The sequence below is a fragment of the Neovison vison genome, chromosome 3, assembly GCF_020171115.1.
Source record: "Neovison vison isolate M4711 chromosome 3, ASM_NN_V1, whole genome shotgun sequence".
NCBI lineage: Eukaryota > Metazoa > Chordata > Mammalia > Carnivora > Mustelidae > Neogale > Neogale vison.
In genome coordinates, this window is record NC_058093.1 from 63,097,128 (window position 1) to 63,121,828 (window position 24,701).

Sequence of the window (24,701 nt, forward strand, 5' to 3'; positions counted from 1 at the left end):
AATGCTCTCCTCTCCCTTCACTCAGTTACCTCTTTTGCTTTCTCTCTGCATGCCCCCTTTGACCTCAGTATTGCCTTTCCCTACTTAACTTTATTTCAAAGAACATATATTCTCTGGTATTTCATTACACGCTGATAAGTCTACTAACTCTGTCACTAGTCTGAAAGCACCGTTTGGGCAGGGATTTGTCTAATTCATCATGTTCCTGTACCTAGTTGAGGGCCTGTCCTATACTGTAGGAGGATATAATTTTTTTTCCCCAATGAATGAATATAGTACACGTAGGAAATCATTCTAAATCAAACTATATGAAATTTCAGATGAATTGACATGGGGAACAAAGGCAAAAGAATCTTTATAACTTATTGCCCATTGGCAGGTTGTTGGGACAGGCAGAGTGATCTTCCTCTAGGAACTCGGCTGCCTATGTCCATTCTTTGCTAAGCACAAAAGGCAGTCTTAGTTTAACATTAACCCACCTCCAAGATCTTGTGAGTCTCCTTTAACATATAAGAGTTCCTTTGGAAACTTCATCTCTACCCCCTTCCCCAAGATATAGGTTGGCAATCATCCTGCCAGCATAAGACCCACTGGTATACATTTGAAGAGTCTCATGACTGAGGTTTTACTAGACAGCACTAAATGACCTCTTCCCTAACCACAGCTAGCCCCTCAAAGTCCTGGAAACCTAGCTTCCAAATTTCTTAGAGACTTAAGCTATCCCAAATGCCCTTCCAACTTGAAAGTGTATAAGGGGCCACTCCTCATGACCCCAGTGCAGCTCTTTCTGCCCAAGGGTCCTGTCTACGTACTTTAATAAAACCACCTTTTAGATGCCCCAAGAATTCTTTCTTGATCATTGGCTCTGAACTCCAATGTTTCCACATCAGATTTATAGCCACCCTATATAGACTGCACTACCTGAGTCCTGATATCTGGACTAAATCCTAGCTCTGCCCTCACTGGAGTGATCAGGGGTGGTTGAAAGCACAGACTTTGCAGCCAGCCTGTCTGTTTGCTTGGGCTCTGCCACTTAATTGTCTAACTGAAGGAAAGTTAACTTCATTAGGCCTTGGTTTCCTTATCCATATACTATTGATTAACAATAGTACCTACCTCATTGATTAAGTGGCAAAATATCTGTAAAGTTCTGCTCAGAATAGTGGCTGGCATAGAGTAATGCTATGCATATTTGCAAATAAAATAGTTTGTAAGTGGGACCTAGGAACAGGGACAAAAGAAAAAGTTGGAAAAGCACAGTTTGGAGACATTTGGTTTAATTTTTTTTTTTTTTTCCTGACCACAGTTGCTTGGAAAATAAATCCCTTCCCCACACCTCCCCTGCACCAGGATTATCTAAACAGAGTTGTGAAACATGCTTAATTGACGAATCAGAATTTCAAAGGATAGTGATTACTTCACAAATCACAGCCCATTGACCCAAAGATGAAGACCACAAGAGCATCAATAGCTCATTCTCAGTCCCTCTTCACTCTCCCCTGTAATCACTTTCTCCTCCCCGCCCCCTTCCGAAGTAGCAGGAAGTATGGGTTTGGCCTATAATACCTTATATCCACAACCCCTACCCAGAGCCCCCTAAATTTTGAAGGGTGCTTTTAGGTGTCAAACTCACATCAGTGTAAACCCAGAAGGGCTGCCCAGTTTGTGAAGTCCTAGGGGTAACTCCAAACAAGCCCCAGATTTTTCCCTTCCTTTTCTGCAACACAGAGAAGGTGCTCTTGTGTTTTCTCTCTCAGAATCTCTGGGTTCCCCGACAGTGCCCTCTATACAAGGAATTCGAATATTTCTTACTGGACTTCCCCTAGGAGATTCTGGAGTTTTCATTCTCTACGTTGGTGGCAATAAAGTTCACTTACGTGTCTCTAGTCTATCCCTTTGTCCCGGGTATTTCTAGTTGCTAATGGAGAATCCTGGCTGATATCCCCAGTGCCTTCTTGGATACTGTATAATTAATTAGGCCTCCAACGTGCCTTCCTTTCCCCTCCCATGGATGGAGAAACCCTTTCCACCATGCCTTAAAGGGAAATTGCCCTAAAAAATGAGTCTCCAGATACCAAATTTCCCAGCAAGAAGGGGCCATGTAAGCAGAGACTATTAGTATTGGCGGCAAATCCAATGTATTAATTACTTTTACTGGTAGGAGCATTCCAGATTTGTTGGCTACCAAAAAAAGAAAAAAACAAACTAACAAGGTGAAGAGGGAAGAAGGTTAAAAAAGAAAAGAAAAGAAAAGAAAAGCCATACGAAGGAGTTGCAGTGAGTTTAATGAAAACTAATTGCATTGCTGGGTTCATGCAAAGTAACCAGCCACTGGGCTCAGTTCTAGTGGTTCATAATGTTACCTCACCCTCTCCACGAAACTGTTTTCCCGTAAATCTTTGTGGCCATCCATTCCTGTCTACACATTATGTTCCTAAAATAGACACCATCTAAAAATCTCTTCAAGGAGCTTTGAGCAGGAAGGCCTAAATGGCAGCAGTCCTCCTAGAAGAGGGAGGCAATGGTCTCACAGCAATTACAAGAGCAACAGCCACAAAGGAGAGGTTTAAAGGAGTCTTTCACAACAATCACTCTTCTTCCAGAACTCCCAGCCAAGGGGAGAGAGAAGTGTCAGGCGTCCAGCGAATGCGCCCAAGCCCCAGGTTGCATCACCCTCGAGGGCCAGGTCTCGCAGCAAATAGAAAAGGTAAGCTACCCACTGCTCTGCACCGGAGAAACCCAAGCCGGAATCACCAGCCTCAGCATGGAATTTTCCTATTTCTGTTCGGCTTCGTCCTCTTGGGATGCTTTAAATTGCTTTACGGAGAAATCTGTCCTGTTACTACACTAGCACATCAGGAACCCCACGTGAACCCGTCAATCCATAGGAAGGGAAGGCACATTTTCTAGGTGTGAGAGCAACAGCGTCAGCAATTCGCAAGTTTGCTTTTGCATCTCCGAAAATGTTTAGTCCCAGGCACAGATGGACAGAGCATGCCCCTGCGTTGGCTTCCACCGGTTCTGGAGACACACGAAAGGGCACCTACCACCACTCTATTTGGAACGACTGGGTAAAGAGGAGTGACGCTTCTCTGTGAGTTAAGTGGAGAGAACAAAAAGAAATAGAAGTAAACGTGGGGGGGGGTGTCTTTAAACACATACCTCAAACAGGTAGGAGAGCAGGGAATCCATGATAACAAGGTTGTGTTTGAAAAGCCTCCCTTCCACCCGGAGACCTTTCTCGTGCACTTTGGAAAAGCCAGCCGGCTCACCCCGGGAGCCGAATTGCCTCTGCAGTCTCACTGCTCATCGTGACCTCTGTCTAATTAAAAGTAACTCGGTGTGTCCTGCCTGGCGTTCCACGGAAGAACTCCCACTTCCCTCAAGCTCCTTTTGTGGCGCCGTTCAATCTGAGTTAGGGGGAATGCATCGTTGTTACCTTCTGGTCCAAGGCAGGAGGCATTTCTCCTCCCAAGCCCAGCCTCTGCTCCAGGAGCCTGAACACCCCTGCAGTGCTGAGCTCCAGCATCGCCAGGCTGCCTCCTTCCTTCCTGGGGGGTTAACACTGAGATCTAATTTTTGCTCCATCCTTAGGAACAATATGACCTCTATTCACAGCTAGCTAGTCCAGCTCTAAAACACGGGGGACAGAGGGGGCTTCAAAAGGAGACCTTGAATAGGGTGAAGACAAGCAAAGGCAAGAAGAACTGGCCAGGTTCCAAGCTATTTCAGGCCAAAGAATCCCATCTTGTACCAAGATGCTGACTGCAAAACAAACCTGATTTCAGTTCGTGGAAGGTGGGGAGAGGAGGGGGAGGGGAAGGGGAGGAGAAGGGGAGGAGAAGAGAGGGAGGAGGGGGACCGTGGGTCCGAATTCACATACGAAAATGGACTTCCTGCTCAGTCCCAACTGTATATCCGAGGACTCTTTTTCCACAGGAATAACTGAAATGAATATGACTAAGATCACAACGAAACAACCAGATGACTTACCTGATAAAAAGGAAAATTACCCATCTGCAACGAGGAGCAGCATCTCCCAAAGACCGGATGATAACAACGTGCCTTCAAATTGTTCAGATTCCCTTTGCAAAGGGTAACCGAGTATTTACCAGGGCTGCAGTCTCACTGAGGCGGGACACACACACACACGAACACACACACGCACACATACACACATGCACCACAGATCTCTGCAGTATCCTCTCGGCTTCATCCTCGCCTCACTCTATGGTACCTAATACAAATCAGCAAATAGCTTGTTAAAAAAAAAAAAAAAAAAAAAAAGTGGAGGAAGCACCTTACATTACATCGCCATCTAGTGGTCAAATACTAAATATGTCCTCACCAGTCAGATTTATGTGTTCTCAACCTCTTTTCTGTCTCTTTCTTTCCTTCTTCCCTCTGGCGCTCTCACTCTTGGTTCCTCTTGTTTCTCCTTCATTCCCAGTTGCTCTATCAAATCATACCCCTGATGACTTCAAGATGAGAGAGTTTAAAAGTAAATATAGCTATCTTCAAGCATAGCAAATATCTTGTGTTGCTTTTGCATTTTTCTTTGTCACTTTATTCTCACTGTGAGTCGTTGCTATCTTTACAAATTATATAATTTGTGAAAAAGCGCTGTCTTCTTATTCCACCAGGAGAGAACTAGGTGGCCCTTTACTGCTAGTCTATGACTTTCCTTTGAGGATCTACTTGAAATGTTTCTCATTTGGGAGATTGTGTTTAGTAGAGAGTTCTGCATTATAATGAACAGCTCAGTGTGAGAAGATGTTAAGTTTTACTTCGATTTCAACACCCATGAGCACGTGCCTTTGAACTAGCTACTGAGCTTGTTACAAAAACTTACATTTTGTCATCTTCATTTGTATTTAGATGTTAACCAAGATTATCTTCCACTCTAAATGACTAGTTTTAGGGGTGCCTGGGTGGCTTAGTGGGTTAAGTCGCTGCCTTCTGCTCAGGTCATGAGCAGAGTCCTGAGATCTAGCCCCACATCAGGCTCTTTGCTCAGTGGGGAGCCTGCTTCTCTATCTCTCTGCCTGCTTCACTGCCTACTTGTGATCTTTCTCTGTCAAAAAAGTTTTTAAAAAATGACTAGTTTTACTATACTTAACCACAATGTTTCCTCATCTTGTGGAGTTGACCTAAAGTTTAATTACAATAACATGTTTTGGTAAGCAAATATATATTTTTTGAATGTAATGAAGTAAGGCCTATTGATAGAAATATAAAACCCATCCATCAGGTGTTCCCAAGACAATGGAACATCCATGTGAAACTATTTGTAACTCTGGGAACTGAGAATAGAACTTTCGCCATTGTGTACTGTACTTTAAAACTGAAACAGTCTTTAGCATCTGGTCATGCGTAAACTCACAACGAACTATGTGTAGATTAGTAATTTGCAGTAAATACTTCATCCTCGTTGCTTTCCCCGTAACACAGCTACTGCTGACAACTCTCATGGGGTTTGTTTTACCATTTATTAAATGATATCACCTTCAATACTTCATCTATCTATTCCTTACCAAAGAACAGTATAATGGTTACTATTACTATTATTATAACTATTCCTTGTGCAGTTGAAAACTCCGAGGCTCTCTGAACCTTATCAATAAGGCTTCAGCCAACATAGCTTACCAAGCAATAAAACTAAGGTTCTTGGTTCTGAAGTCTACTGATCTTTACAACATACTGAAAAGTCCCCATTTCCCCCCCTGTCCTAGAATCATAAGGATATTTTGTTTCTCTGCTCACAAAACATTTACTGAACCTTTTTAAATAAATTACTTGTGGGCCCCTCTTCTCATCTATAAAAGAAGGAAATCGAGTAATCATTTCCTGTTCATCTCAGCAATTCTGCATTTTCACCAAAGCCAAACAAGGAAGCATGAACATTTTAATTGAAGTTATTCTGTGTCTGGGAAATGGTGTTGTCCAGCCTCTGGTAGAGTCAGGGCAATGTTGAAAGGAGCTGGAGGGGCTGGTGACCAATATTAGTAAGTAATTACTAAGCTGTGGGAGGTAAAAGAGATGTAGGAAGTATGTGAACTAACAGGCGGTATTCTTTTTTTTTAATGTCAGGCAAACATATTTCATAGGAACAGTACTTATAGCTTAAATGTATAGGCATAAAAAGAAGGACACCATTGGCCACATGCTTTCATGCCTTCTCACTGCTTATTATAAAGGTCAAGCTTTTGAGCGCCTGCTCACAATTCTCTCAATATCTCTCTCTCTTTCTCTGGTCTGCAGTGGTGAACCTGTGCGCTGGCTCCCAAGGACCTGAGCTGGGAAGGGTATCTGTCCACCTGACCTACTCAAACAGCACTGCTCCATGTGATTCTGGAGGCTGTGAAGGCCAAGCTTCACTGGAAACACACGCCCCAAACCAGGTGGGCCAAGGCACTGAGAGCAAGAAATCACACAGAAGTAGAAGAAGCAGCGACAAATGACAGAGCCAGAAAACTTGCAATGACTTCTATCTCCCATTCCAGGCCTTCCCAAGATCAAGATACTTCATGGACTTAGGCTTCCATGTTAAACACAAATAAACTCCATTTTTACTTAGTTGAACTTGGCTTCTGCTAGTCTGTGGAATCCTAGCCTGTTCCCTCATTGCAGGAATCCAAATGCCCAAGTCCTTGAAAGCTATCAAATACTACTCATATTCTGGGCATCTGACACTTTATTTATTCACCTCCTCAATCTCCTGATATATATATTAGAGGATACAGATATAGAATATATATGCTATATATTATATGCCAGGCACTTTTCCAGAAACTGAAGTTACATCAGTGAACAAACCAGATCAAAATCCCTCCGTTAGTGGAGTTCACTCCAACCTTTTAAACAGATGGAAAGGCACACTATTTTCACTGCACACCACCCTTTGCCTCTGTATTTTTGTCCACAATCTTCGCTTCTCTTGACAGATCTTCCCTGCCTGCCCCCGCTCCCATCCATACATGGAAAATTCTACCCATATTTTAGGTCACCTATTCTTTCTTCTCTAATGTCTTTCTGGTTTCCTCAGTAGTTCGAATCTTGGCTTTTTGTGTTAATTAAAGATCTGTTTCACGTTTTGTCTTGTGGAATATGGTTGTTTGTTAAACTGAAGGAATTGAACATGAGACTAAATGGCTGCTCCAATGCAGACTGGAAAAGAAAGGCCAACATCGCATGGTACAAAGAGGGTTCATAAGGACTAGTCTGTCATTCAGTACACAAGACATTCCATTCGTCAGAGCTGAAGCAGTTTAACACCATTGGTAACTTTAAATATTCCTTATATAAGCCTTGGCTTCAAGGCAAAATATGAGTGAGTGAGTGAGTGAGTGAGTGAGTGAGTTAGTTTGCATGAGCAGGATCCATGCCCAGTGCGGGGCTCAAACTCAGGACCCTAAGATCAAGATCTGAGCTGAGATCAGGAGCAGCACACTTAACCAAATGACCACCCAGGCACCCCAAAATATGAGATTTTTATTAAATTTGTGTGATATACACTTCAAGTCCGATACTCACGAGAGTTGGCAAAAGATAAAGTAAAAATGAAACTCTATCTGTGCTAAATTTTCACATGATTGCACTGTCTCTTTTGACCTTGTGCTGAGAGCTTTCTGTAGATTTCTTACTCACCTCCCAGATTCTAAGCTCCCCATGGCACCAGCTCTGCATTTTATTTACCTTTATGCAGAAAGTTAATTTATTGAGATAAAATTTTCTTTTCCTCACTGAGTGTTAGCTTTCCAGTTTCAGAAAATGAAAAGATAATTTCCCCCTTTTACTTCCTTTAATGTTAGCCATTCCAGGAGATCCTCTGTCAACTTGTCTCAAAGGGTGGGAAGTACACACTGGCCATTTCCTATGTGACAATACTTCCACCTGTGAATGCACAGCTTTGCTCACCTGCTAAGAGGCTTAGGCCGTGCCCTTCCTATGAGAAAGTTTCTAACAAAGGAAAGAGAATGAAAGCATAAGATGTCCTTTAGTCTTTGCCTTGTTCTCTTTGTCATGAGAACTGGATTGTGACTTTGGTTCAGCTCTGCTGGGGGCTAACAGCAGCAGTTCACTGCTCAGTGCACCAAAGAAAAAGGAATGCTGTAATGGGACCTCATGGCTGTCAGTATATTTTGGGTATTAAAGAGGAAGAGAGGTCACTCAGATGGAAAAAGCTGCACTGCGTCTTGCTGTCCATCAGTTCTAAGACAGACAGGAGAACTTCCTGCTGTGCTTAGGACTTTGAGGGTACAAGGGGAGAGCTCAGCATAGAAAATAAAGAGAATTTTCTACCAAAACGTTATGCTTGATGCCCATCTCTGGGAGTTCTGGACCTTCAAGTCAGCTACCTTATACAAAGAGTTCATTCATGCTTAACTAATTTGGAGTTCGGCGGGGAGAGAGAGCTCATCCTTGGTCTTTGAGACAAAACTTCCTAAAGTAATGGTCAAATCATTGTATTCTGAATTATGGATTCCTTTGCTCAGAATTATAAATGACATTTGAGTTTTAAAGGAGAAAATGTGAATAGATCCTTCTGTAATTTGTTTGGGGATCTAGGCTCACTGAGTGACATGAAGTCGGGTCCTCCCTGAAGGAAAGGGGTTGGGTTACTGGTGTCTGGAGTTGAAACCGGGCAGGGGTGTGACTGTGGGATGGTGTCCCAGAGGATATAATCATGATGCCACACAGGCCTGAGGGTGGTGGCAGGCCTGAGGGAATGGGGATTCCAATACCCATTGCATACGCCAGAGTCAGAATTTGAACCCAGACTTTATGATTCTACATCCACAGGACCACTGTATCATTACCTGGCTTCAAATCCTGGCTTTACCCCCATGTGCTTGGAAAATGGAACTCAGCTAGAGAACAGTTCATTGTAACACTGTGATGCCACAGTAAACATCATTTATTATTTCAGGACTTCATTTTCAGATATGGATTCCCCAGTAGAGTGTGTGTGTGTGTGTGTGTGTGTGTGTGTACATATGCACACCATACATATATATATGCACATACACACACATACATGTACACACATATACACATATATATACACACACACTACTGGGGAATCTATATCTTTATATGTGTACACAATTTTATAATATATATATTACACAATGATGTACACACATAAATATAAGCGTATTACATATACACATACACACATGTATATATGTATATACACATGTATACATATAATATATAGATAATATTCTGCAAAAATTTACTACGAATTCCTTGCTCTCACCCAAGTATTTATTAATACATTGCCTTAAGCAGCCACTATTTTAGAAATAGAAAACACTTCCTAGCAGAAAATAATAAACTCTTCACTTTTCAGGTTAATTTGTACTTCTGAAAGTGAGCCAGAAGAGTATAGAATTTACCTGTTATTACATAAATAAATGCAGAAAATGCCTTCTAGATCCATCTCTTAGGGACCATAGCCAACCAGTTTTTTATAAAGTTTAAAGTTACAATTTCTTGCTAGCATAAAATTGGCCTATTGGTTTTAGACTGTCTCACAGGTACTAGAAGATAAACATTTAAAACCATTGTTAAGTCCATATACCCCATGAAAGAAAGAGGGAGAAGAGAGAAAAGAAAGAGAGAAAGAAAGAGATATAGGAAGAGAGAGCGAGAAAGAATGAACTAAATCAGGATATCGAAATATTTGAGCCCACCCCGCACTGGAATTTACTGAATCAGAGCTGTAACTAGTTTGTGATTTTTTTCACTCACAGATTGCCATTCTTAAAATCACCTACAATATATTGAGCCTAAATAACTGGAATTATTTTTCTTACTGAATCTATTCTAAAATGTTTCTCAAGTAGCTAGAATCTATGCTTGTAGGCACACAGAAGAATATTAAAAATTTTATAAAAAGTTTCCAGAAAGTCACTAAAATTACTTCCAATTCTTTTTTCTGGTAGTAAAGGAAAACGAATGGTTTTTTGTTTTGTTTTGCGTTTACCACAATGCTGTGTTTTATTTTTTATTTTTTTTTTAAGATTACTTATTTATTTATTTGACAGAGAGATCACAAGTAGGCAGAGAGAGAGAGAGGAGGAAGCAGGCTCCCTGCTGGGCAGAGAGCCCGATGCGGAACTCTATCCCAGGACCCTGAGATCATGACCTGAGCCGAATGCAGCAGTTTAACCCACTGAGCCACCCAGGTGCCCCCACAATGCTGTGTTTTAAAGTGAGAAAGAGATGGAGAGAGGTTGTGGGATCACGAAGTTGTTCCTCTGATGATGCCCAGTCTCCCAAGCCTTCCTGCCATTCCACCCAAAGCAATGAAAACTAGAACTTCATTAGAAATCCACAGATGACCATTTTCAGGGATGCAGTTATTCCTGTAGGAAGAGTCACCGCAATTTTCTTTTAATTACACAGGCAGCTGTTGCAGTTGGAGAAGCAAACAGTGGTATTTCAAAACCAAATAAATGGGGTTTTATGGGCAAGACCTAGTAATACACAAAGATGATCTCTTGAAAGGGATTTAAATAGATGAATGTAAAGCATCTGATGAGGTCAGCAATGCGATATTGGTTTACAAGGATATTAAATTACAGAATGACTTTTTGTCACTTCATAGAATATTATTCATTCTCAATATTATGCAACCCTTCAAGCAGTGTTTAAAAAAATTACTTCAGTGCTCTATGAGTTTTCAGCTTTAAATCCTTTATTATTTGGGGCCCTGGCTTCTTTTTCGGTCTTCTCTCTTCAACTAAATATAAGAGTGCATTATCAATATTTACTGAGGATGACAGCAATGTCATTTTTCATAATAGCAAACTCTTTGCCTTTCCCCCAAATAAGCCAGAAGCCATGACACTTTTAATACTTGGTTTTCTTCCTTTCCTCTCTGGTCACATCACCCTCCTCCATGCAAACTTCTGCCCTGCCTCCATCCCCTAATCTCTTTGAGAGCAAGTAGTAGGTCTTATTTCCTATTTTATTCCCAAACACACCCCAGTGTTTCTAGTGGAATGAAGGTATTTGCCAAAGGTGAACAGGGCATCTGCTGAGTACCGATGAATCAAAATTCCAGAATGAAATTCCATTAAGATTTACAGACAGGATAAAATAACTTTTAAAATCTCATGAAACAGAACCTCAGTTGATGTAAATTTTAACCACTGCTTCACAGATATGCTTTTGACAATCCTTGAGGAATTGTGGCATTGAAATGTTCTCAGAGATCATCTAGACAAGGGTTCTTATTTTGGATAGAAGAAATGATGTCAAGAGAAGTGATGTGACTTGTCCAAGGTCACATAGCTTGTTTTATACCACAAAAGTCCATTCAAATGTTTTCCACTGTCTAACTTTGAAGGAAATTAATATTGAGTGGGTGCCTCAGCATAGAAGAAGCAAAATGGAAGTGAGTGGAGTATTTCTAGATACGCCACAATTGATTTTCACTCATGTTTTGACAGAGAGATGGATGTGATGGTGTGTGTGATTGCAGTTACTGTTTACGAAGGTGACGGACTAACCAACATTGGTTTTAGCAAAGGGTAAAGAAAGTGACCGTCCTTCAGTCTCGCTCCTCATGCCGATCTTAAATATTAGCCACAAATGTTCAAGTTCAAGGGCAAGAGCACCACGTACTCAGAGGAACATTGACAGCTTCTAGGAATGCAGATCCAAAAGAGGCCCAGGAAATATCCAGTAAGCAAATGATCTTGAAGTTCTATAATGTCTTTGAAAAGCTAAAATGTAATCTAAAAATATATTTTCTGTTTCTTCAGTCTAACTAGCCATATTTACACGGCTGTTAACTTTCTTATATTGAAAAAAATATTTAATATTTCACATGCCTGAACTTTATGCCTCTTTCTTTAAATACTTAAAAGGTTCATAAAGTTTGACTCCTTACACAAGATCAAAGTACATCACAATATTCACAATATTTAAAGCAATAATCATAAATATTTATGTTTAGATCTACTGCCGCGGTAGGATAAAGAAAGAAAAGAAATAGCAATATAAATAAAGGAAAGACATGAACAACATAAAATAACTAAGCTACTGTGTTGGGTTCTATTCTGTGCTTACATATGCTCCTTCCCTTCTGGTAGATCAATTTACACACTATTCTTGGTTTTTGCCTGATCTATTTCATACAGCAATTTCCCCCCTTCCCAAAGAAGAGTCAGCTACAGCTAGTGCTAAGAAAAATATGGTCGATTGCTTATTGGGACCGCAATACCTGTTTGCTATCTAAATATGTTTTTAAATAAAACATTATCACTTCTCTACCTATTGAATTGGTTTAATTAGCTTTTATTTCATGAGGAGAACTTTCTTTACACTAAAATAGCTGATATTTATGAAGACAACCCTTTATTTACAAAATAAAACTGAACTTTGCCATAACTTAACATAATCAAACATGTAGTTCCTTTTTCCCTAAAGGATTTTAACCAACATCTTTTTCCTTTCATGTTCAAAGACCCAGAGCCATTGTCTTTACCAAGAAAAGCTATCCATAATGCCTGCATATATCATTAGAATTATGATGCCGCTGTATTTTTCTGGGAGATTAACATCTTTCCCACATCCCTAAGCTGTCTCAGCCTTCAGAAATCCATTCACAAACTCACCCAAATCATGTATGATTACATACCTTCTATCTTCCCATGGAAAAGCAAGAATTCCAAATAATGGGCTAAGGTCAGTCCAGGGCCCACTTCAGAGCTGCACACTCTTCAGAAGAGACTGGTAAGTGACGGGGGTGGGGGGGGTCAAGGTACATGGAGCCGGACGATCACCACGTTTAACCTAGTCTGCCTAAATTTCCTTGGAAAATTTGCAGCTTGTGAACTGAGTTGCTAGTTATAAGATGGTCCCTATTCACCCTGGATTGCTGAGCAATGGGTTATCTGAGCCACACCTGGATCACTTGGGGCTCAGCTGTGGACAGGCACTGGGCAGCGGCACCCCCCATGCTACCCACAGTCTCCTATACCTGCTCATCTATAGTCAGATAAGAGACAGACTAGTCTACTTGCTAGGGGTTGCTGCAATGAAAGAACCACTTTGTCTCAGGATTTTTCATGACCCTTGGAAAATAAGGAAGTGCAGAGCCTGATACACTTTCTTTTTCATGTTCTACACAGTCTCTTTGAAAGTCTTTCACATCCTGGTTGTTATCATTACATCAAAGTAACCTGTTCCACCTCTCTGTGAGGAATAGCAAGTTGAAGAGGCAGGAAAGGGCTCCTTCTGGGTCTCTACCTCTTTAACATATATGGGATGTGATATTTACACTGCTCCCCCATCCCCTTACTTTTTCTGCAACTAAGCAAATACAGAATGTGAATCTTCTCATAACTTCAGCAGTGGTGAAACTGAGAGCTCATTTGCCCTACTTCATATGGTAGTCGCTGTCCCAGAGGACAGCAGTCCCTTTATCCACATCTTCATCAGCCCAGAGTCTCCTCTCTAGGGCATCACAAGAGAGTTACCTTTCCATGAAACATCTATTGCTTTAAAATTCTGTAGCTCTGATTTAGTCGAGATCCTGGCAGGAAATAGATGTTACACTCAGAAGCCATTCCATGAAAATAATTTAATGGAGAAACATTTTACTATGTAGCTTAGATGGTTGACAAAGCACTCAGGAACTAGTAGTGATGGAGAGACTCTGTGCCACCCCTGGGTCTTAATGGATAAGAGAAGGAAACAGTGGCACCAGATCCTACAGAGAGCAGAAGTCTTGGAAAACCCAAGCAGGAGGTTTACCAGAGACAAATGCCCCCACTTAGGCTAGAAGGTGGGGTGTGGTGGGAAAGATTCTCTGGTTCCTACTCCTGACTGCCTTGGACTCAACCCAAAAGAACCCAGAAGACAAGGGCTTTCAGACTGTGTCTAACTAAGGAGAGCAGCTGTTGGGGCTGCAGGTCTGTTCCCTGACCCACCCATTGTGTTTCTGCTCCCTTCCTGGGCTTGGCACTCTGCAGTTCCTGCTGGAGCAGCCCCTCTTCTGCTGGAGTAGCTTTCGCCAATGGCTGTTCTCAGCATGCACACCTTCAGACCTCCCCACTGCTGCATGTCTCAGCCTCATCATCCCATTTTGGCTCCCCCAAACCTACTCTGTGTAGACTCCCTTCATTCCCACTGTCCTGATTTAAACCTCCTTTCCTTTGAAAGCATCAGGTAGATGATTTCTAAGTTCTATCAGATGTGAAGGGCTGGTGGGAAAGGCAGGGGGGACCTGTGTATCTCATAGTATGTATCTCTAGTATGTGGTAGGTATGCAGAAACATATTGCTATTCAAACATGACCATTTTCAAATCAAGTCTAATAATGATTTAAGAGGAATAATAATTAAATGTGACAGGATTTTTAAACTTTACAACAGTGTAACAAAGTAGGTATCATTATCACTACTGGGATTTTATAGATGAGGAAAGTAGGTATCATTATCACTATCGGGATTTTATAGATGAGGAAACTCAGAACAGCTCAGTAACTTGGCTAAAGTCACACATAGGAAGATCTCCAGGTAAGGGGCTGATTACATGTGGTTTTGAAAACAACACTCTATCTCCAAGTACCCAATTATAGCCTAAGTTCATATTGTCTTGTTTGATATAAAACTCTCGGCAATATCACATTATTAAAATCAGGATGGCAAGTCTCTGGGACCCAAGTTCAAAAGCAAACAAAGGGGAGAGGACATACCCACTCCTCGCAGAGCTAGGTAGGTTACATCACACACGCTCACATGGACTGTGATAGAGGAAAGGTATTCCTACATGCAGCCAGCCCAAGAGAGTTTTTAGGTGTATGGTAGATCGACAGACTGGATTTCTGTCAAACGTGTTGGGGGTGGGGGCGTCATGTGACCAGGTGAGAGGGTGGCAGATGGCAATTCTTCCTTCTTTTGGTTTTGAATTCTTCAATCTGCCACAGAATGAGAAAGAGTGGAGCTATGTTTGGAACCATTCTCACCAAGTCAACAAATAAACTAAGTACACGAGGAGTGGCTTGGAGACGCTTGCTTCAATCTGGCAATGCTTGAGTTTCTAGAAGTCAACATTGGTTAAACATGGAGAGCCTCAGAAAGCAGAACGGCTGATCTTGAGCATTTGACAATAAGCCTGCTCTGGCCCAGCCTCAGGTTGCAAACCTCATACTCGATGAGGACTCCTTGTCTCAGTGCATTTTCTGAAAACAATTGCTTTCTGACTCTGCTTCATGTTTGGGAAGATACAAACCACATCATATTTGGGAAGACACAAACACCTGATACTCTTACTTTTGAAACCCTGACTCTCAAAATGTGGCAGTGGGCTTGCTGCATGAGCATCTCCTGGGAGCTCGTGGAAACGCAGAATCTGGGGTTTTGCTCCTCTTTGCTAAAGCAGAATCTGCATTTTAACCAGACTCCCAGGTGATTTCTGTATGCATTAAAGTTTGAGAGTCCCTATTGTAGAGGGTAGGGTTGGCAATGACTGTCACAGAGGTTCAGCTCCTAAGCCTGACCTCTTCCCTCTGTACCCACACCATGTGAATCAGCCACTGCTCCTCCCACTGTACCCTAAGAATGCTCACTCTCTTTTGTAAGGCACACTTGTCAGGCCTACTGGAGACAGGTACCTCTCCCCTCTTCTACCAAGAAAATTCCTAACCTACTCTTCAAGTAACATTTTGCATGTCACTTGACCTGTTTGATTTTAAAAATCAAAATTAACTTTCCTGTTTCTCTTCCTCCGGGGCCATTCTGGAGAGGCGATCATGTTAACAATTTCTTTTGAATTTGTCTGAAATTACTTGTGTTTATCCAAGCATCTGAAATATATGTTTTATATATTTTTCCAGAAATGACATCATACTATGTATTGATGTACACTTTGTTTGATTTACATATTTTATTTCAAATTTTCCCTGTTATTATGTTATTATATGTTACAAACATTATACATAGTGTATCTCAAATTTTTCCCTTGTTATTATGTAACGTGTGTTATGAGGTAAAGAGTATTTTGGTATGCACATAGATGGACACACTAAAGATCTATTTAATCAGTCTTCAAATGATAAGTACTTAGGTTATTTCCAGTGTTTTGGTTTCATTTGTTTTGCTTTGCTGTTACTTCCAACAATGCTGGTGTCAACACCACTTTCCAAACATTTTCCCCACTTGCACAAGTTTTTCTGTGGGAAAACTCATCTCAGGAAATGGCTCAGTTGAGTGGAAGGGCATGGGCCTTTTAACTTTGGTAGATATTGCTAGGCTTCTCTCCAAAGTCATGGCATCTTTTTACATTCCGGCAACAGCTTAAGAGACCCGTTTCCCACACCTTTGCCATCATCAGGAATTATCAAGCTTTTTTCTTTGTTAACTGGAAAGTGATATCCAGGCCAAGTCTTGACTTCCCTTGGGAGTTTCCCATAGGCGTCTATTAGAAGAAGCACAGAGATGTGGAGAAAAAAGAGAAGGTATGTTCTAAGAAGAGGAGATAAGGTGTATAGACAGATGCAAGGTTGGGTCTGTAGAAATGGCTAGAGTCTGGAGGGGTGGGCAGATGCCAGACCACACAGGTCCCAGCACAACTGCTGCGGAAGGTAAGACGGAACCCTGTTTCTGAGGAGACCAGGAAAGGATAGTGTCAAGAAGCCCAAACTGAATATTCTCCTTTTGTTTCCACCAGTTTAAGGGAACCATCTATTTGCTCTAAGACAACTGACAATATTATTAGGGTCCTCATAATTGGCTTATTTGCTCCTAAAGCCACTTCAGACAAGGTGGATGGATGTGTGTGTTGTGGCCGGGGGTGGGGGGAGCGCGTGACTCATTGCCAGGAGGACACATTTAGCAAATCTGAAGACCAAAACATTTCCTTCAGATGTCCTGATTGTGCTGACTGATACAGAGTTTTCTCTGATGTTTTCACTAGAAACTGCACTTTTGAAACCAAAACACTCTTACTACTACTGCCGTGTTCCTTTCTCCCAAATTAGATTATCACAATGTTATCTTTAGGAAGCTTCATATAGAAGATTGATACCTGTTCTATTTTTCTTCGCCTCCCAAAATGAGAGAATCCCAACAGAAAACTGATACCTCTTTTAAACATCTTATTTCACTTCTTGGACATAAAAAATAAAACAATGTCACTTTATCAGAGAACTATAATTTCATTTATAAAAACCAAAAAGGATTAATTTTTCATAAATCAGCTTATTTAACAAATTTCAGATTATGAGACCTATGCAGCTAATGATGTATTTTAGGATAAATGATTAAAACAGCAACATTAAAAGTCATTTATTTTTCCTTAATTATCAATGGATACATGAAACAGGTCTAGCAAATCTAATCATCTTGGAATTGGTTGCTACATAGCTGACCACATTCCAGAGTTAATCTATTTCCACAGAATATTGGAATTAGAAAAATATCTGAGACATTACTTAATTTAGGCTCTCAGTTGTCAAAGATGTTTCCCTAACTTGGTAGAAATGTGATTGTCTTTATCTTTAGGTCCAAATTGTTTTTCAAGATAAATTAAATCAGCATAATTCTGAATTATTTTCTAGCGATACATACTTTCCCTCTTAATAGTTGTTCTTTCTACTCTGAAAAAAAAATTCCACATTTCCTAGGATTTTCAAATCTCTCAAAGGATTATTTACCTCGATAATATAATCTTTTAAGAACAGGGGCTGACAGGGACAACTGGATGGCTCAGTCGTTAAGCATCTGTCTTCAGCTCAGGTCATGATCTCAGGGTCCTGGGATCGGGCTCCCTGCTCAGCAGGAAGCCTGCTTCTCCCTCTTCCACTCCCCCCAGTTGTGTTGCCTCTCTCCCTGTGTCTCTCTGTCAAATAAATAAATAAAATCTTTTAATAATAATAATAAAGAACAGCAGCTGACCAAAAAAAAAAAGAGTGGACACATGGTTGGCTAGTTATCTTAGGATAATGCATTTTTAAAAGTATCTTTAGGAGCAGCAGAAGCGTAGGTAACTGTCCGTTCATGGCTAGCCTCATCCTGTCTCTTCACCAGATCTTGACTCATCAGTGCTTTGAACATCAGTCATTGAATCCAGCAGCTTTGAGTCCCAGAGCCTGCACTAATACCAATGTCTAGTTGCTCAAAAGAGATGGAGAGGACTCCTTGAGACAGCCTGATATATTTGGAAGCAGATGATGCCAAATATAATTATAAACTATTATATTCAGAACACTTTCAGTATGTGAAAGAGACTACTTGATATACATTATCTCTTCTAAATTCTGGACAGGAGATAGGATGATTCTCCCTTGAGAGCTGAAGAAACAGATTTTCAGAGAGGTTTAATAAATTGCCTGTCATCACAAAGCTAACCAGTCGTAGAGAAAGGGATGGACTGAAGACTTGCACACATAACTGTCCTGAGTTAGGATGTAGGTTGAGCACCTCGGCTATCAACAGAAGATTGTAATACTGAGCTGAGTCACAGCTTCAAAAAAAAAAAAAAAAGTGGAATTTACATATACTGTCAAGTCATTTGGAATTTACTGTATTTAATACGTGTTTAAATTATCTTCTATTATTGAATACTTTTTTCTGAATATTCTAAAATGGAATATGTATGGTGGGTGACAGGTGGCGTCTACACTTATACGGTGGGAAGCGTTTACTAATGAACAGAATTGTCAAATCAATATGCTACACCCCTGAAACTAATATAATGTGGTATGCCAACTTTACTTCACTATAACAAAATGGAATAGAAGATCTTTCAAGTTTTGACTTCCTGGGTATTTACTTTAAAGCTCAAATAGAATTGGAAGTGACTGTGTGACTCCGGTGTTGGGAAACCAGTATTTTAACACAAGACTTTATACTTGATGTTGGAAATAACTTCACTTTGTAAGTCTGAGAAAGTCTCTGTATCAAACCAAAAGATTTTTTTCTTAAGATAAATAAAGAAAGTAGCATGAATGATCGAGTTGCAAAGAGCTCCAAGTGTATGGCAGCCTTAAATGAACCTATCCCTCTGCCTTTGGGAATTTGATTTTTTAATTTCGATTTTCAACTCTGGATCTCATTTGCAAGTTGCTACTTAATTGACTGGGGTGAATAATGTTATGGAAAGCACAAAATATAAAGGAACTAGGTGGCAATGATAATCATCCAACTTCCATTCAACAAGTATTTACTGAGGCTCAGTATATGCTGAGTGCGGAGCCATGGAGCTGGGTGCAGAAGTGAGAAAAGATGGCCTCAGGGAAGATGGCCTGGTCAGTGCAGAAACTCTGCTAAAACCCAAGTTTTGGTTAGATTGAATTCAGTGGCATCTCTTAAGAGTGGGACCAATCCCATCCTCTTGGAGATTTTGAGAGCATTAAGTGACATAATACACATTACTGTAGCATAAATGCTGTATTTTTTTTGAAGATTTTATTTATTTATTTGATAGAGAGAGATCACAAGTAGACAGAGAGGCAGGCAGAGAGAGAGAGAGAGGAGGAAGCAGGCTCCCTACTGAGCAGAGAGCCCGATGCGGGACTCGATCCCAGGACCCTGAGATCATGACCTGAGCCAAAGGCAGCAGCTTAACCCACTGAGCCACCCAGGCACCCATAAATTCTGTATTGAAATCATTCTGTAAGTACTTAGTAATACATATAAAGAACAATTAATTAAACCTATTTATACAAATAAGTCAGGAAAAATGTATGAATCCTAGCAAATACAGCAAAGAATTGGTAGCACACATCCACCCTTATACTCCCTGAATGACTTTAGAGCAGAGAAAGTCTCTTGAAATAAGTCTTTATCAAAAAACACTTTGAAATTATACTCACCAATGTGTTCAAACTACATACACTATTGAGTCTTGCCTTATGGAATAATGGGAAGAGAAGAAGATTTGGCATCTGAAGATCTTCAGTTACATTTTCTTATCTGTAAAATGATAATAGGAATGGGACCTATCTATAGGGTTGCTAAGAAAACCTAGATCCCAGAAAGGATCATGTCCATAAAATAACTTGGAAATGCAGATATAATCATTCAAATATAAGCCATTATTTTTGATTAATCAAGATATAGCTGTCTGACACATTTTTTATATCCACGTTTTAGATTAAGTCCCTTAACTCACCAATATCTTAGGATACAATTTGCGTTTGTAGTACATTGTCCTAAAAAGAATTTCTAACACTTGGGAAAAAATATGCGTGTGTGCATGTGTGTGAGAGTGGTGTGTGGCTTATCTACTTCTACCATGCATGGACTGAACTGCTGAATTGTTTGAGGCAACAAGTCTTGGGAAATATCATTAAAATTCTCAGATGCTAGCATGCAAATGTGTAATCTTAAGGGCCAAGAGTTCTTATTCAGTATGACTTCCAATGACAGTACAGAAAAAAGTTGATTTCCAGGATCTACAATGAATTCCAAAGACATGTACATGAACTTAAATTAGATACTGGTTCCAGTCCCAAGACTTTATGATTTTATGATTATATAATATAACCCCAAAAGCCTTCCATGAAGGGAAGATGGTTTAAACTGGAGACCCTTGATCTTCTAAGCTCTTTCACAGATCTGGGCATTTACATCTGGATATAAAAGCCATGGAAAGCTGGTCTGCTGTATACACTGGAGGGGGAATTTGGAGCTCCCAGGACACTTTGCAAGAACAGGGTGAGGAGCAGAGATGGGAGAGAGAGGAAGAATGAAGGGAAGAACTCAGATCTTAGTGAAATATATCAACCCCAAAGATGATTGGTGTAGAAAAATCTCTGGTAGAAACTCATGACAGATAGAATCTAGGTTACTTTTTAAGAGTGATGAGGTAGCATACACCGAATCAGGACTCCAAGACACAGAGGATGTTACAAGGTTTTAAGTCCCTGAAATGCTGAAGAAGGTTTTGGACTTTCACAGACTATGGAACTGGTATTTGAACAAATTACACCTAGACTTTCAAGAGGGCAAAGAGGCCTCAGCTTATTTGCGGCTTACACAAAAGAGACATATATCTATTTATTTTATGAAGTTTGAAACTGCCTGCTTCCAAAAGAAGAAACAATACATTTGTTGTACTATTTCATATACTGTAACTTTACAAAGGGGAGTTAACCTAGGCCAGCAAGTCTCAGATTCGAAGATATGCGGAAGGGATGGGGTAGGAATGAGGAGGTGGGAGGGGCGAGCTTGCCCTCAGGAGAGATGTGTTCATGTCTAGAAATATTCGGGGTTGTCACAATTGAGAGTTGCTAGTGGCACCTTGAGGGTAGAGGGCAAGGATGTTGCTCATTGTATGATGTACAGAACAGACCCCATAATGGAGACTATCTGACCACCAAGGTGAATTGTGCTGAGCTGAGAAACCCTGACATAGGCCAACCTATCATTTCACAAATGAGAAACTGAACATCAGAGAAGGTAAGTGACAGGTGCCAAGTCACACTGTGAGTGAGAAGTCCTTGCCTCCTCAAGAGCTGGAAGGGATAGGTCTTTCACCATTTCCCACCACACCACGTGACTTCTAAAAGCTAAAAATGGAACTGCTGGAACACAAAGCTTCTTATGGACAAATTTAGGCTGAAGATGTACTAAATAAACACTAGTATAAATCCTTAAAACATAGTACTGCTTATATTGAGCCATCTGGGCCACCAGAAAAACAGAGAATTCAGTTACATAACATATATTTTGACTGTATGTAGTGAAAAGTATTTTCATGATATTTAACCCAAGTTCTACCCAGGCTAGTGGTTCTCAGACTTTAGCATGCTTCACGGCCACCTGCTGGGCTTGTTAAAAGACAAGTTGCCCCCCTCAGCCCCTGAGAATCTGCATTCCTAACAAGCTTCCAGGTGCTGCTCCTGGTACTCAGGAGACCACACTTTGAGAACCACTGGCCTAGCATTTGGTAGCTACTCAATCAGTGTTGGCTCAATATCATAAGCATTTAATAATATAATCTCACCAAAAAATGTAATTTCCCTTTGGCATAGATTAATTACTAGTGCTACTTCACACTGAGAAGAAAATCATCTAAAGACGGCAGAACCAAAACTAACGTTAGCCTCATTTAACTCATATCTTTTACTCTAGAAATGAACAAGTGAATATAACCATTTAAGTTCTATTAACAGAGAAAAGAATCCCTATTAAAAACAGATTTTGAAACAAAAATCATTTATAGACATTTCAGCACTGACTGTTATCGTAAAGCTATATGAACTAGAGATTGTAAGTATGACTAAGTATGTATGCATTGTTTTTCACATTCTGTGTGTGAGGATTATTCTGGATGCCAAACTGAGTAAAGCCTGATCTGATTGGGGCTCTTATGCCAAGCTAGGTCTATGGGGAAAATGCCTATTGACATTAGTAATATAAAAATCGGGCCCTGAGGGACCATAACTGTCTCTTCAAGTTATTTGGGAAAACACATACATGTTTAATCAATTAAAAATAGCATAAAATGATAAGCAATATATTCCCGACATAAATAATCAATGTACTACTGTTAATCATTATTAACAGAAGGGTACCCAGAAGGAAATTTATTTTGGCAACATTCATTTGCGTTCCTTTAATTTAATAAAAAATAATGTAAGAAATTTGCAGATTCTTAAAAACTACCTGTTTGCCTAGTGAGTGAGTGTGCTATCATTGATTGCCCCGTGCCGGTCCTCATTTATGGACACTGAATATTCAGCCTCCCATTTACCTCTTTAACATCACGAGACACTTTACACAGCCTTTTTCCTAACTCATGACATCCTGTCCAAAGCACTGAACTTCTCCTGCCAAGGGCACCTAGGAAGCCGAACCCTCTCAAATGTGCTGCTCCTGTCTTGAACTTTTTAAATACCCACCCATCTTTTAAATTAGGTGCCATCTGTTGTGTCGGGATCTCTGGTTAACTCTTATTAAAATTCCTTGCCAGTATCACACCGCTGCTGCAGTCTTTCCCTGCTACTTCTCCAGGCTTTTCTGCAGTGTTCCGTAAGAGCCTGCTAGCCTAACGAGTTCCCGGACCAGGACACGGGGTGAGCGTCTAAAACAGAATCAGTGCTATGCTGTTTCTAATTTTACTCACAGAGTGAATAACTGTTCATGTCCAATCTGGGATCATGCCTCCACCTCCCCTGAACACAGCACACTCTGAACAGAGCAGTTAGCCCGGCATCAGCAGGGCTAGTTAGTATCAAACGGCGCTTTTACTGCAGGATTCACCTTGGAACAAAGTAGGCAGGATTTATTATCTGTCGAAGTCACATCACTGCCAGGTTATGACACTTTCATTCTCATATTGTCACAAACAGTCACCGCAGAAGACAAACGTGGGAAAACATCACGCTTATTTACAAGGAAAGCAAATTTGCAATCAGACAAGGGCAACCGAACAGCCAAGAACTGCAGTAAATCTCTGAGAGCTAATAGTGCTTTCCAGCAACACCTCCCAGCAAATGGATTGTATTCAGAGTTTAAACAGCCACAGCAACATTCATTCCTCGATGGCTAGAGAAGGTGCTTGACAAGCAAATCCTAATTTATGATTCATTTACTCCTCGAGCGTCTTAAAACTAGGACTGCTACCAGACTTCCTATGCTTATTCAAGCATGCTGACAAAACTGGACTCCCTTAGTAATTTCTCTCGGCACCTCTCAGCATGGCTGACGGGCATCTGCCAAGCCTAGAGCATACAAACCACTGAATCATGCAAAAATATTTACCCCCAAAAGATGTAGTAAAAGCTCAGCTTCCTCCAGCTTCCATAGTCCCTGAAGTGTTAATCTGAAGGAAGAGTTCCATGAGTTTTCACAGGCCAGCAGTACGTCTCCTACACTTGACCTAGACAGCCTTACATAACGAAGCGTCGGGGCTGGGGAGCTCGCTGAATGTCATCACCAGCAAGAGGAAGAAGTATTGGCAGCAGCAGGCAGGCGGGCAGGCTGGGAGTTTGCATGGGAATCGTGAAATCTTGTCTTTCTCTTTTGAAATGTTTCAGAAGGAGAGTTAAGAATAGCTCGGAAACTGGTCTTGTTGTTTTTGTGGGAAGAATGACCAGAAGCATAAAAGCTAGATTTTGCAGCAACTGCAAGGCACCGCTCTCCCGTGCTTGCAGTAAAGCTAACAGAGTGAATGGCTGTCTGTAAAGTACTGAGCCATGACACCTAAGATGAAGGGAATGGTAAAGCAGAGTAATGACTCAAAGGCTGCCACCGAGAGCTCTTGTCTACCTTTAACTCATTGTGGTGAGTAGAGGGGAATATGTGTCTGTGTAATAAAAATAATAGTTGAAGGTGTTAGCTGGTTTGCAGGATAACTGTAAGAGTGGTAAAGAGTGTTTATGTTCTTTCAACATCTTTTTGCAAGCAAGACGACAGCATTTGAAATCTTATCAAATTCAGAAGGGGGTGGGTTAAACTGGTTGTGCTTAATGAATTTCAGTTCAGGTATTTTCATGAAAGACATAAGCAAATCAAATTACCTCTCTATGGCTGTGGGCAGGTAACTGTCAGGTGAGTTCATTAATTACTGCCATTGTTGATATTAAAACGATAGGAAGTTCAGCATTCAGATTTTGTATACAATGAATCTTTCTTTAGAGTTTGAAAGCAGTTTCTCAGAATGGGGCAAGAAGATCACTGTGCTTTTAGATAAGCTTTGTTATACTCACTCCTAGATATCTGGAGGATACTTTT

The 24,701-nt window shown here is 40.7% G+C and overlaps 1 protein-coding gene across 4 annotated transcripts in view; it reads right to left on the reverse strand.

The window, feature by feature from the left end:
• Window positions 1–24,190, reverse strand: part of LOC122902553 (sodium channel protein type 1 subunit alpha) — a 143,537-nt gene extending 119,347 nt beyond the window's left edge. For 3 of the 4 annotated variants that reach the window (XM_044242257.1, XM_044242256.1, XM_044242254.1), the window contains exon 1: window positions 23,730–24,190. The gene's annotated coding sequence lies outside the window, so the exon portion shown is untranslated. Of the gene's footprint in view, window positions 1–3,993; window positions 4,277–23,729 lie in introns of those variants that run through there. The other variant, XM_044242255.1, reaches the window with a different exon arrangement.
• Between the last annotated feature and the right edge of the window lie 511 nt (window positions 24,191–24,701).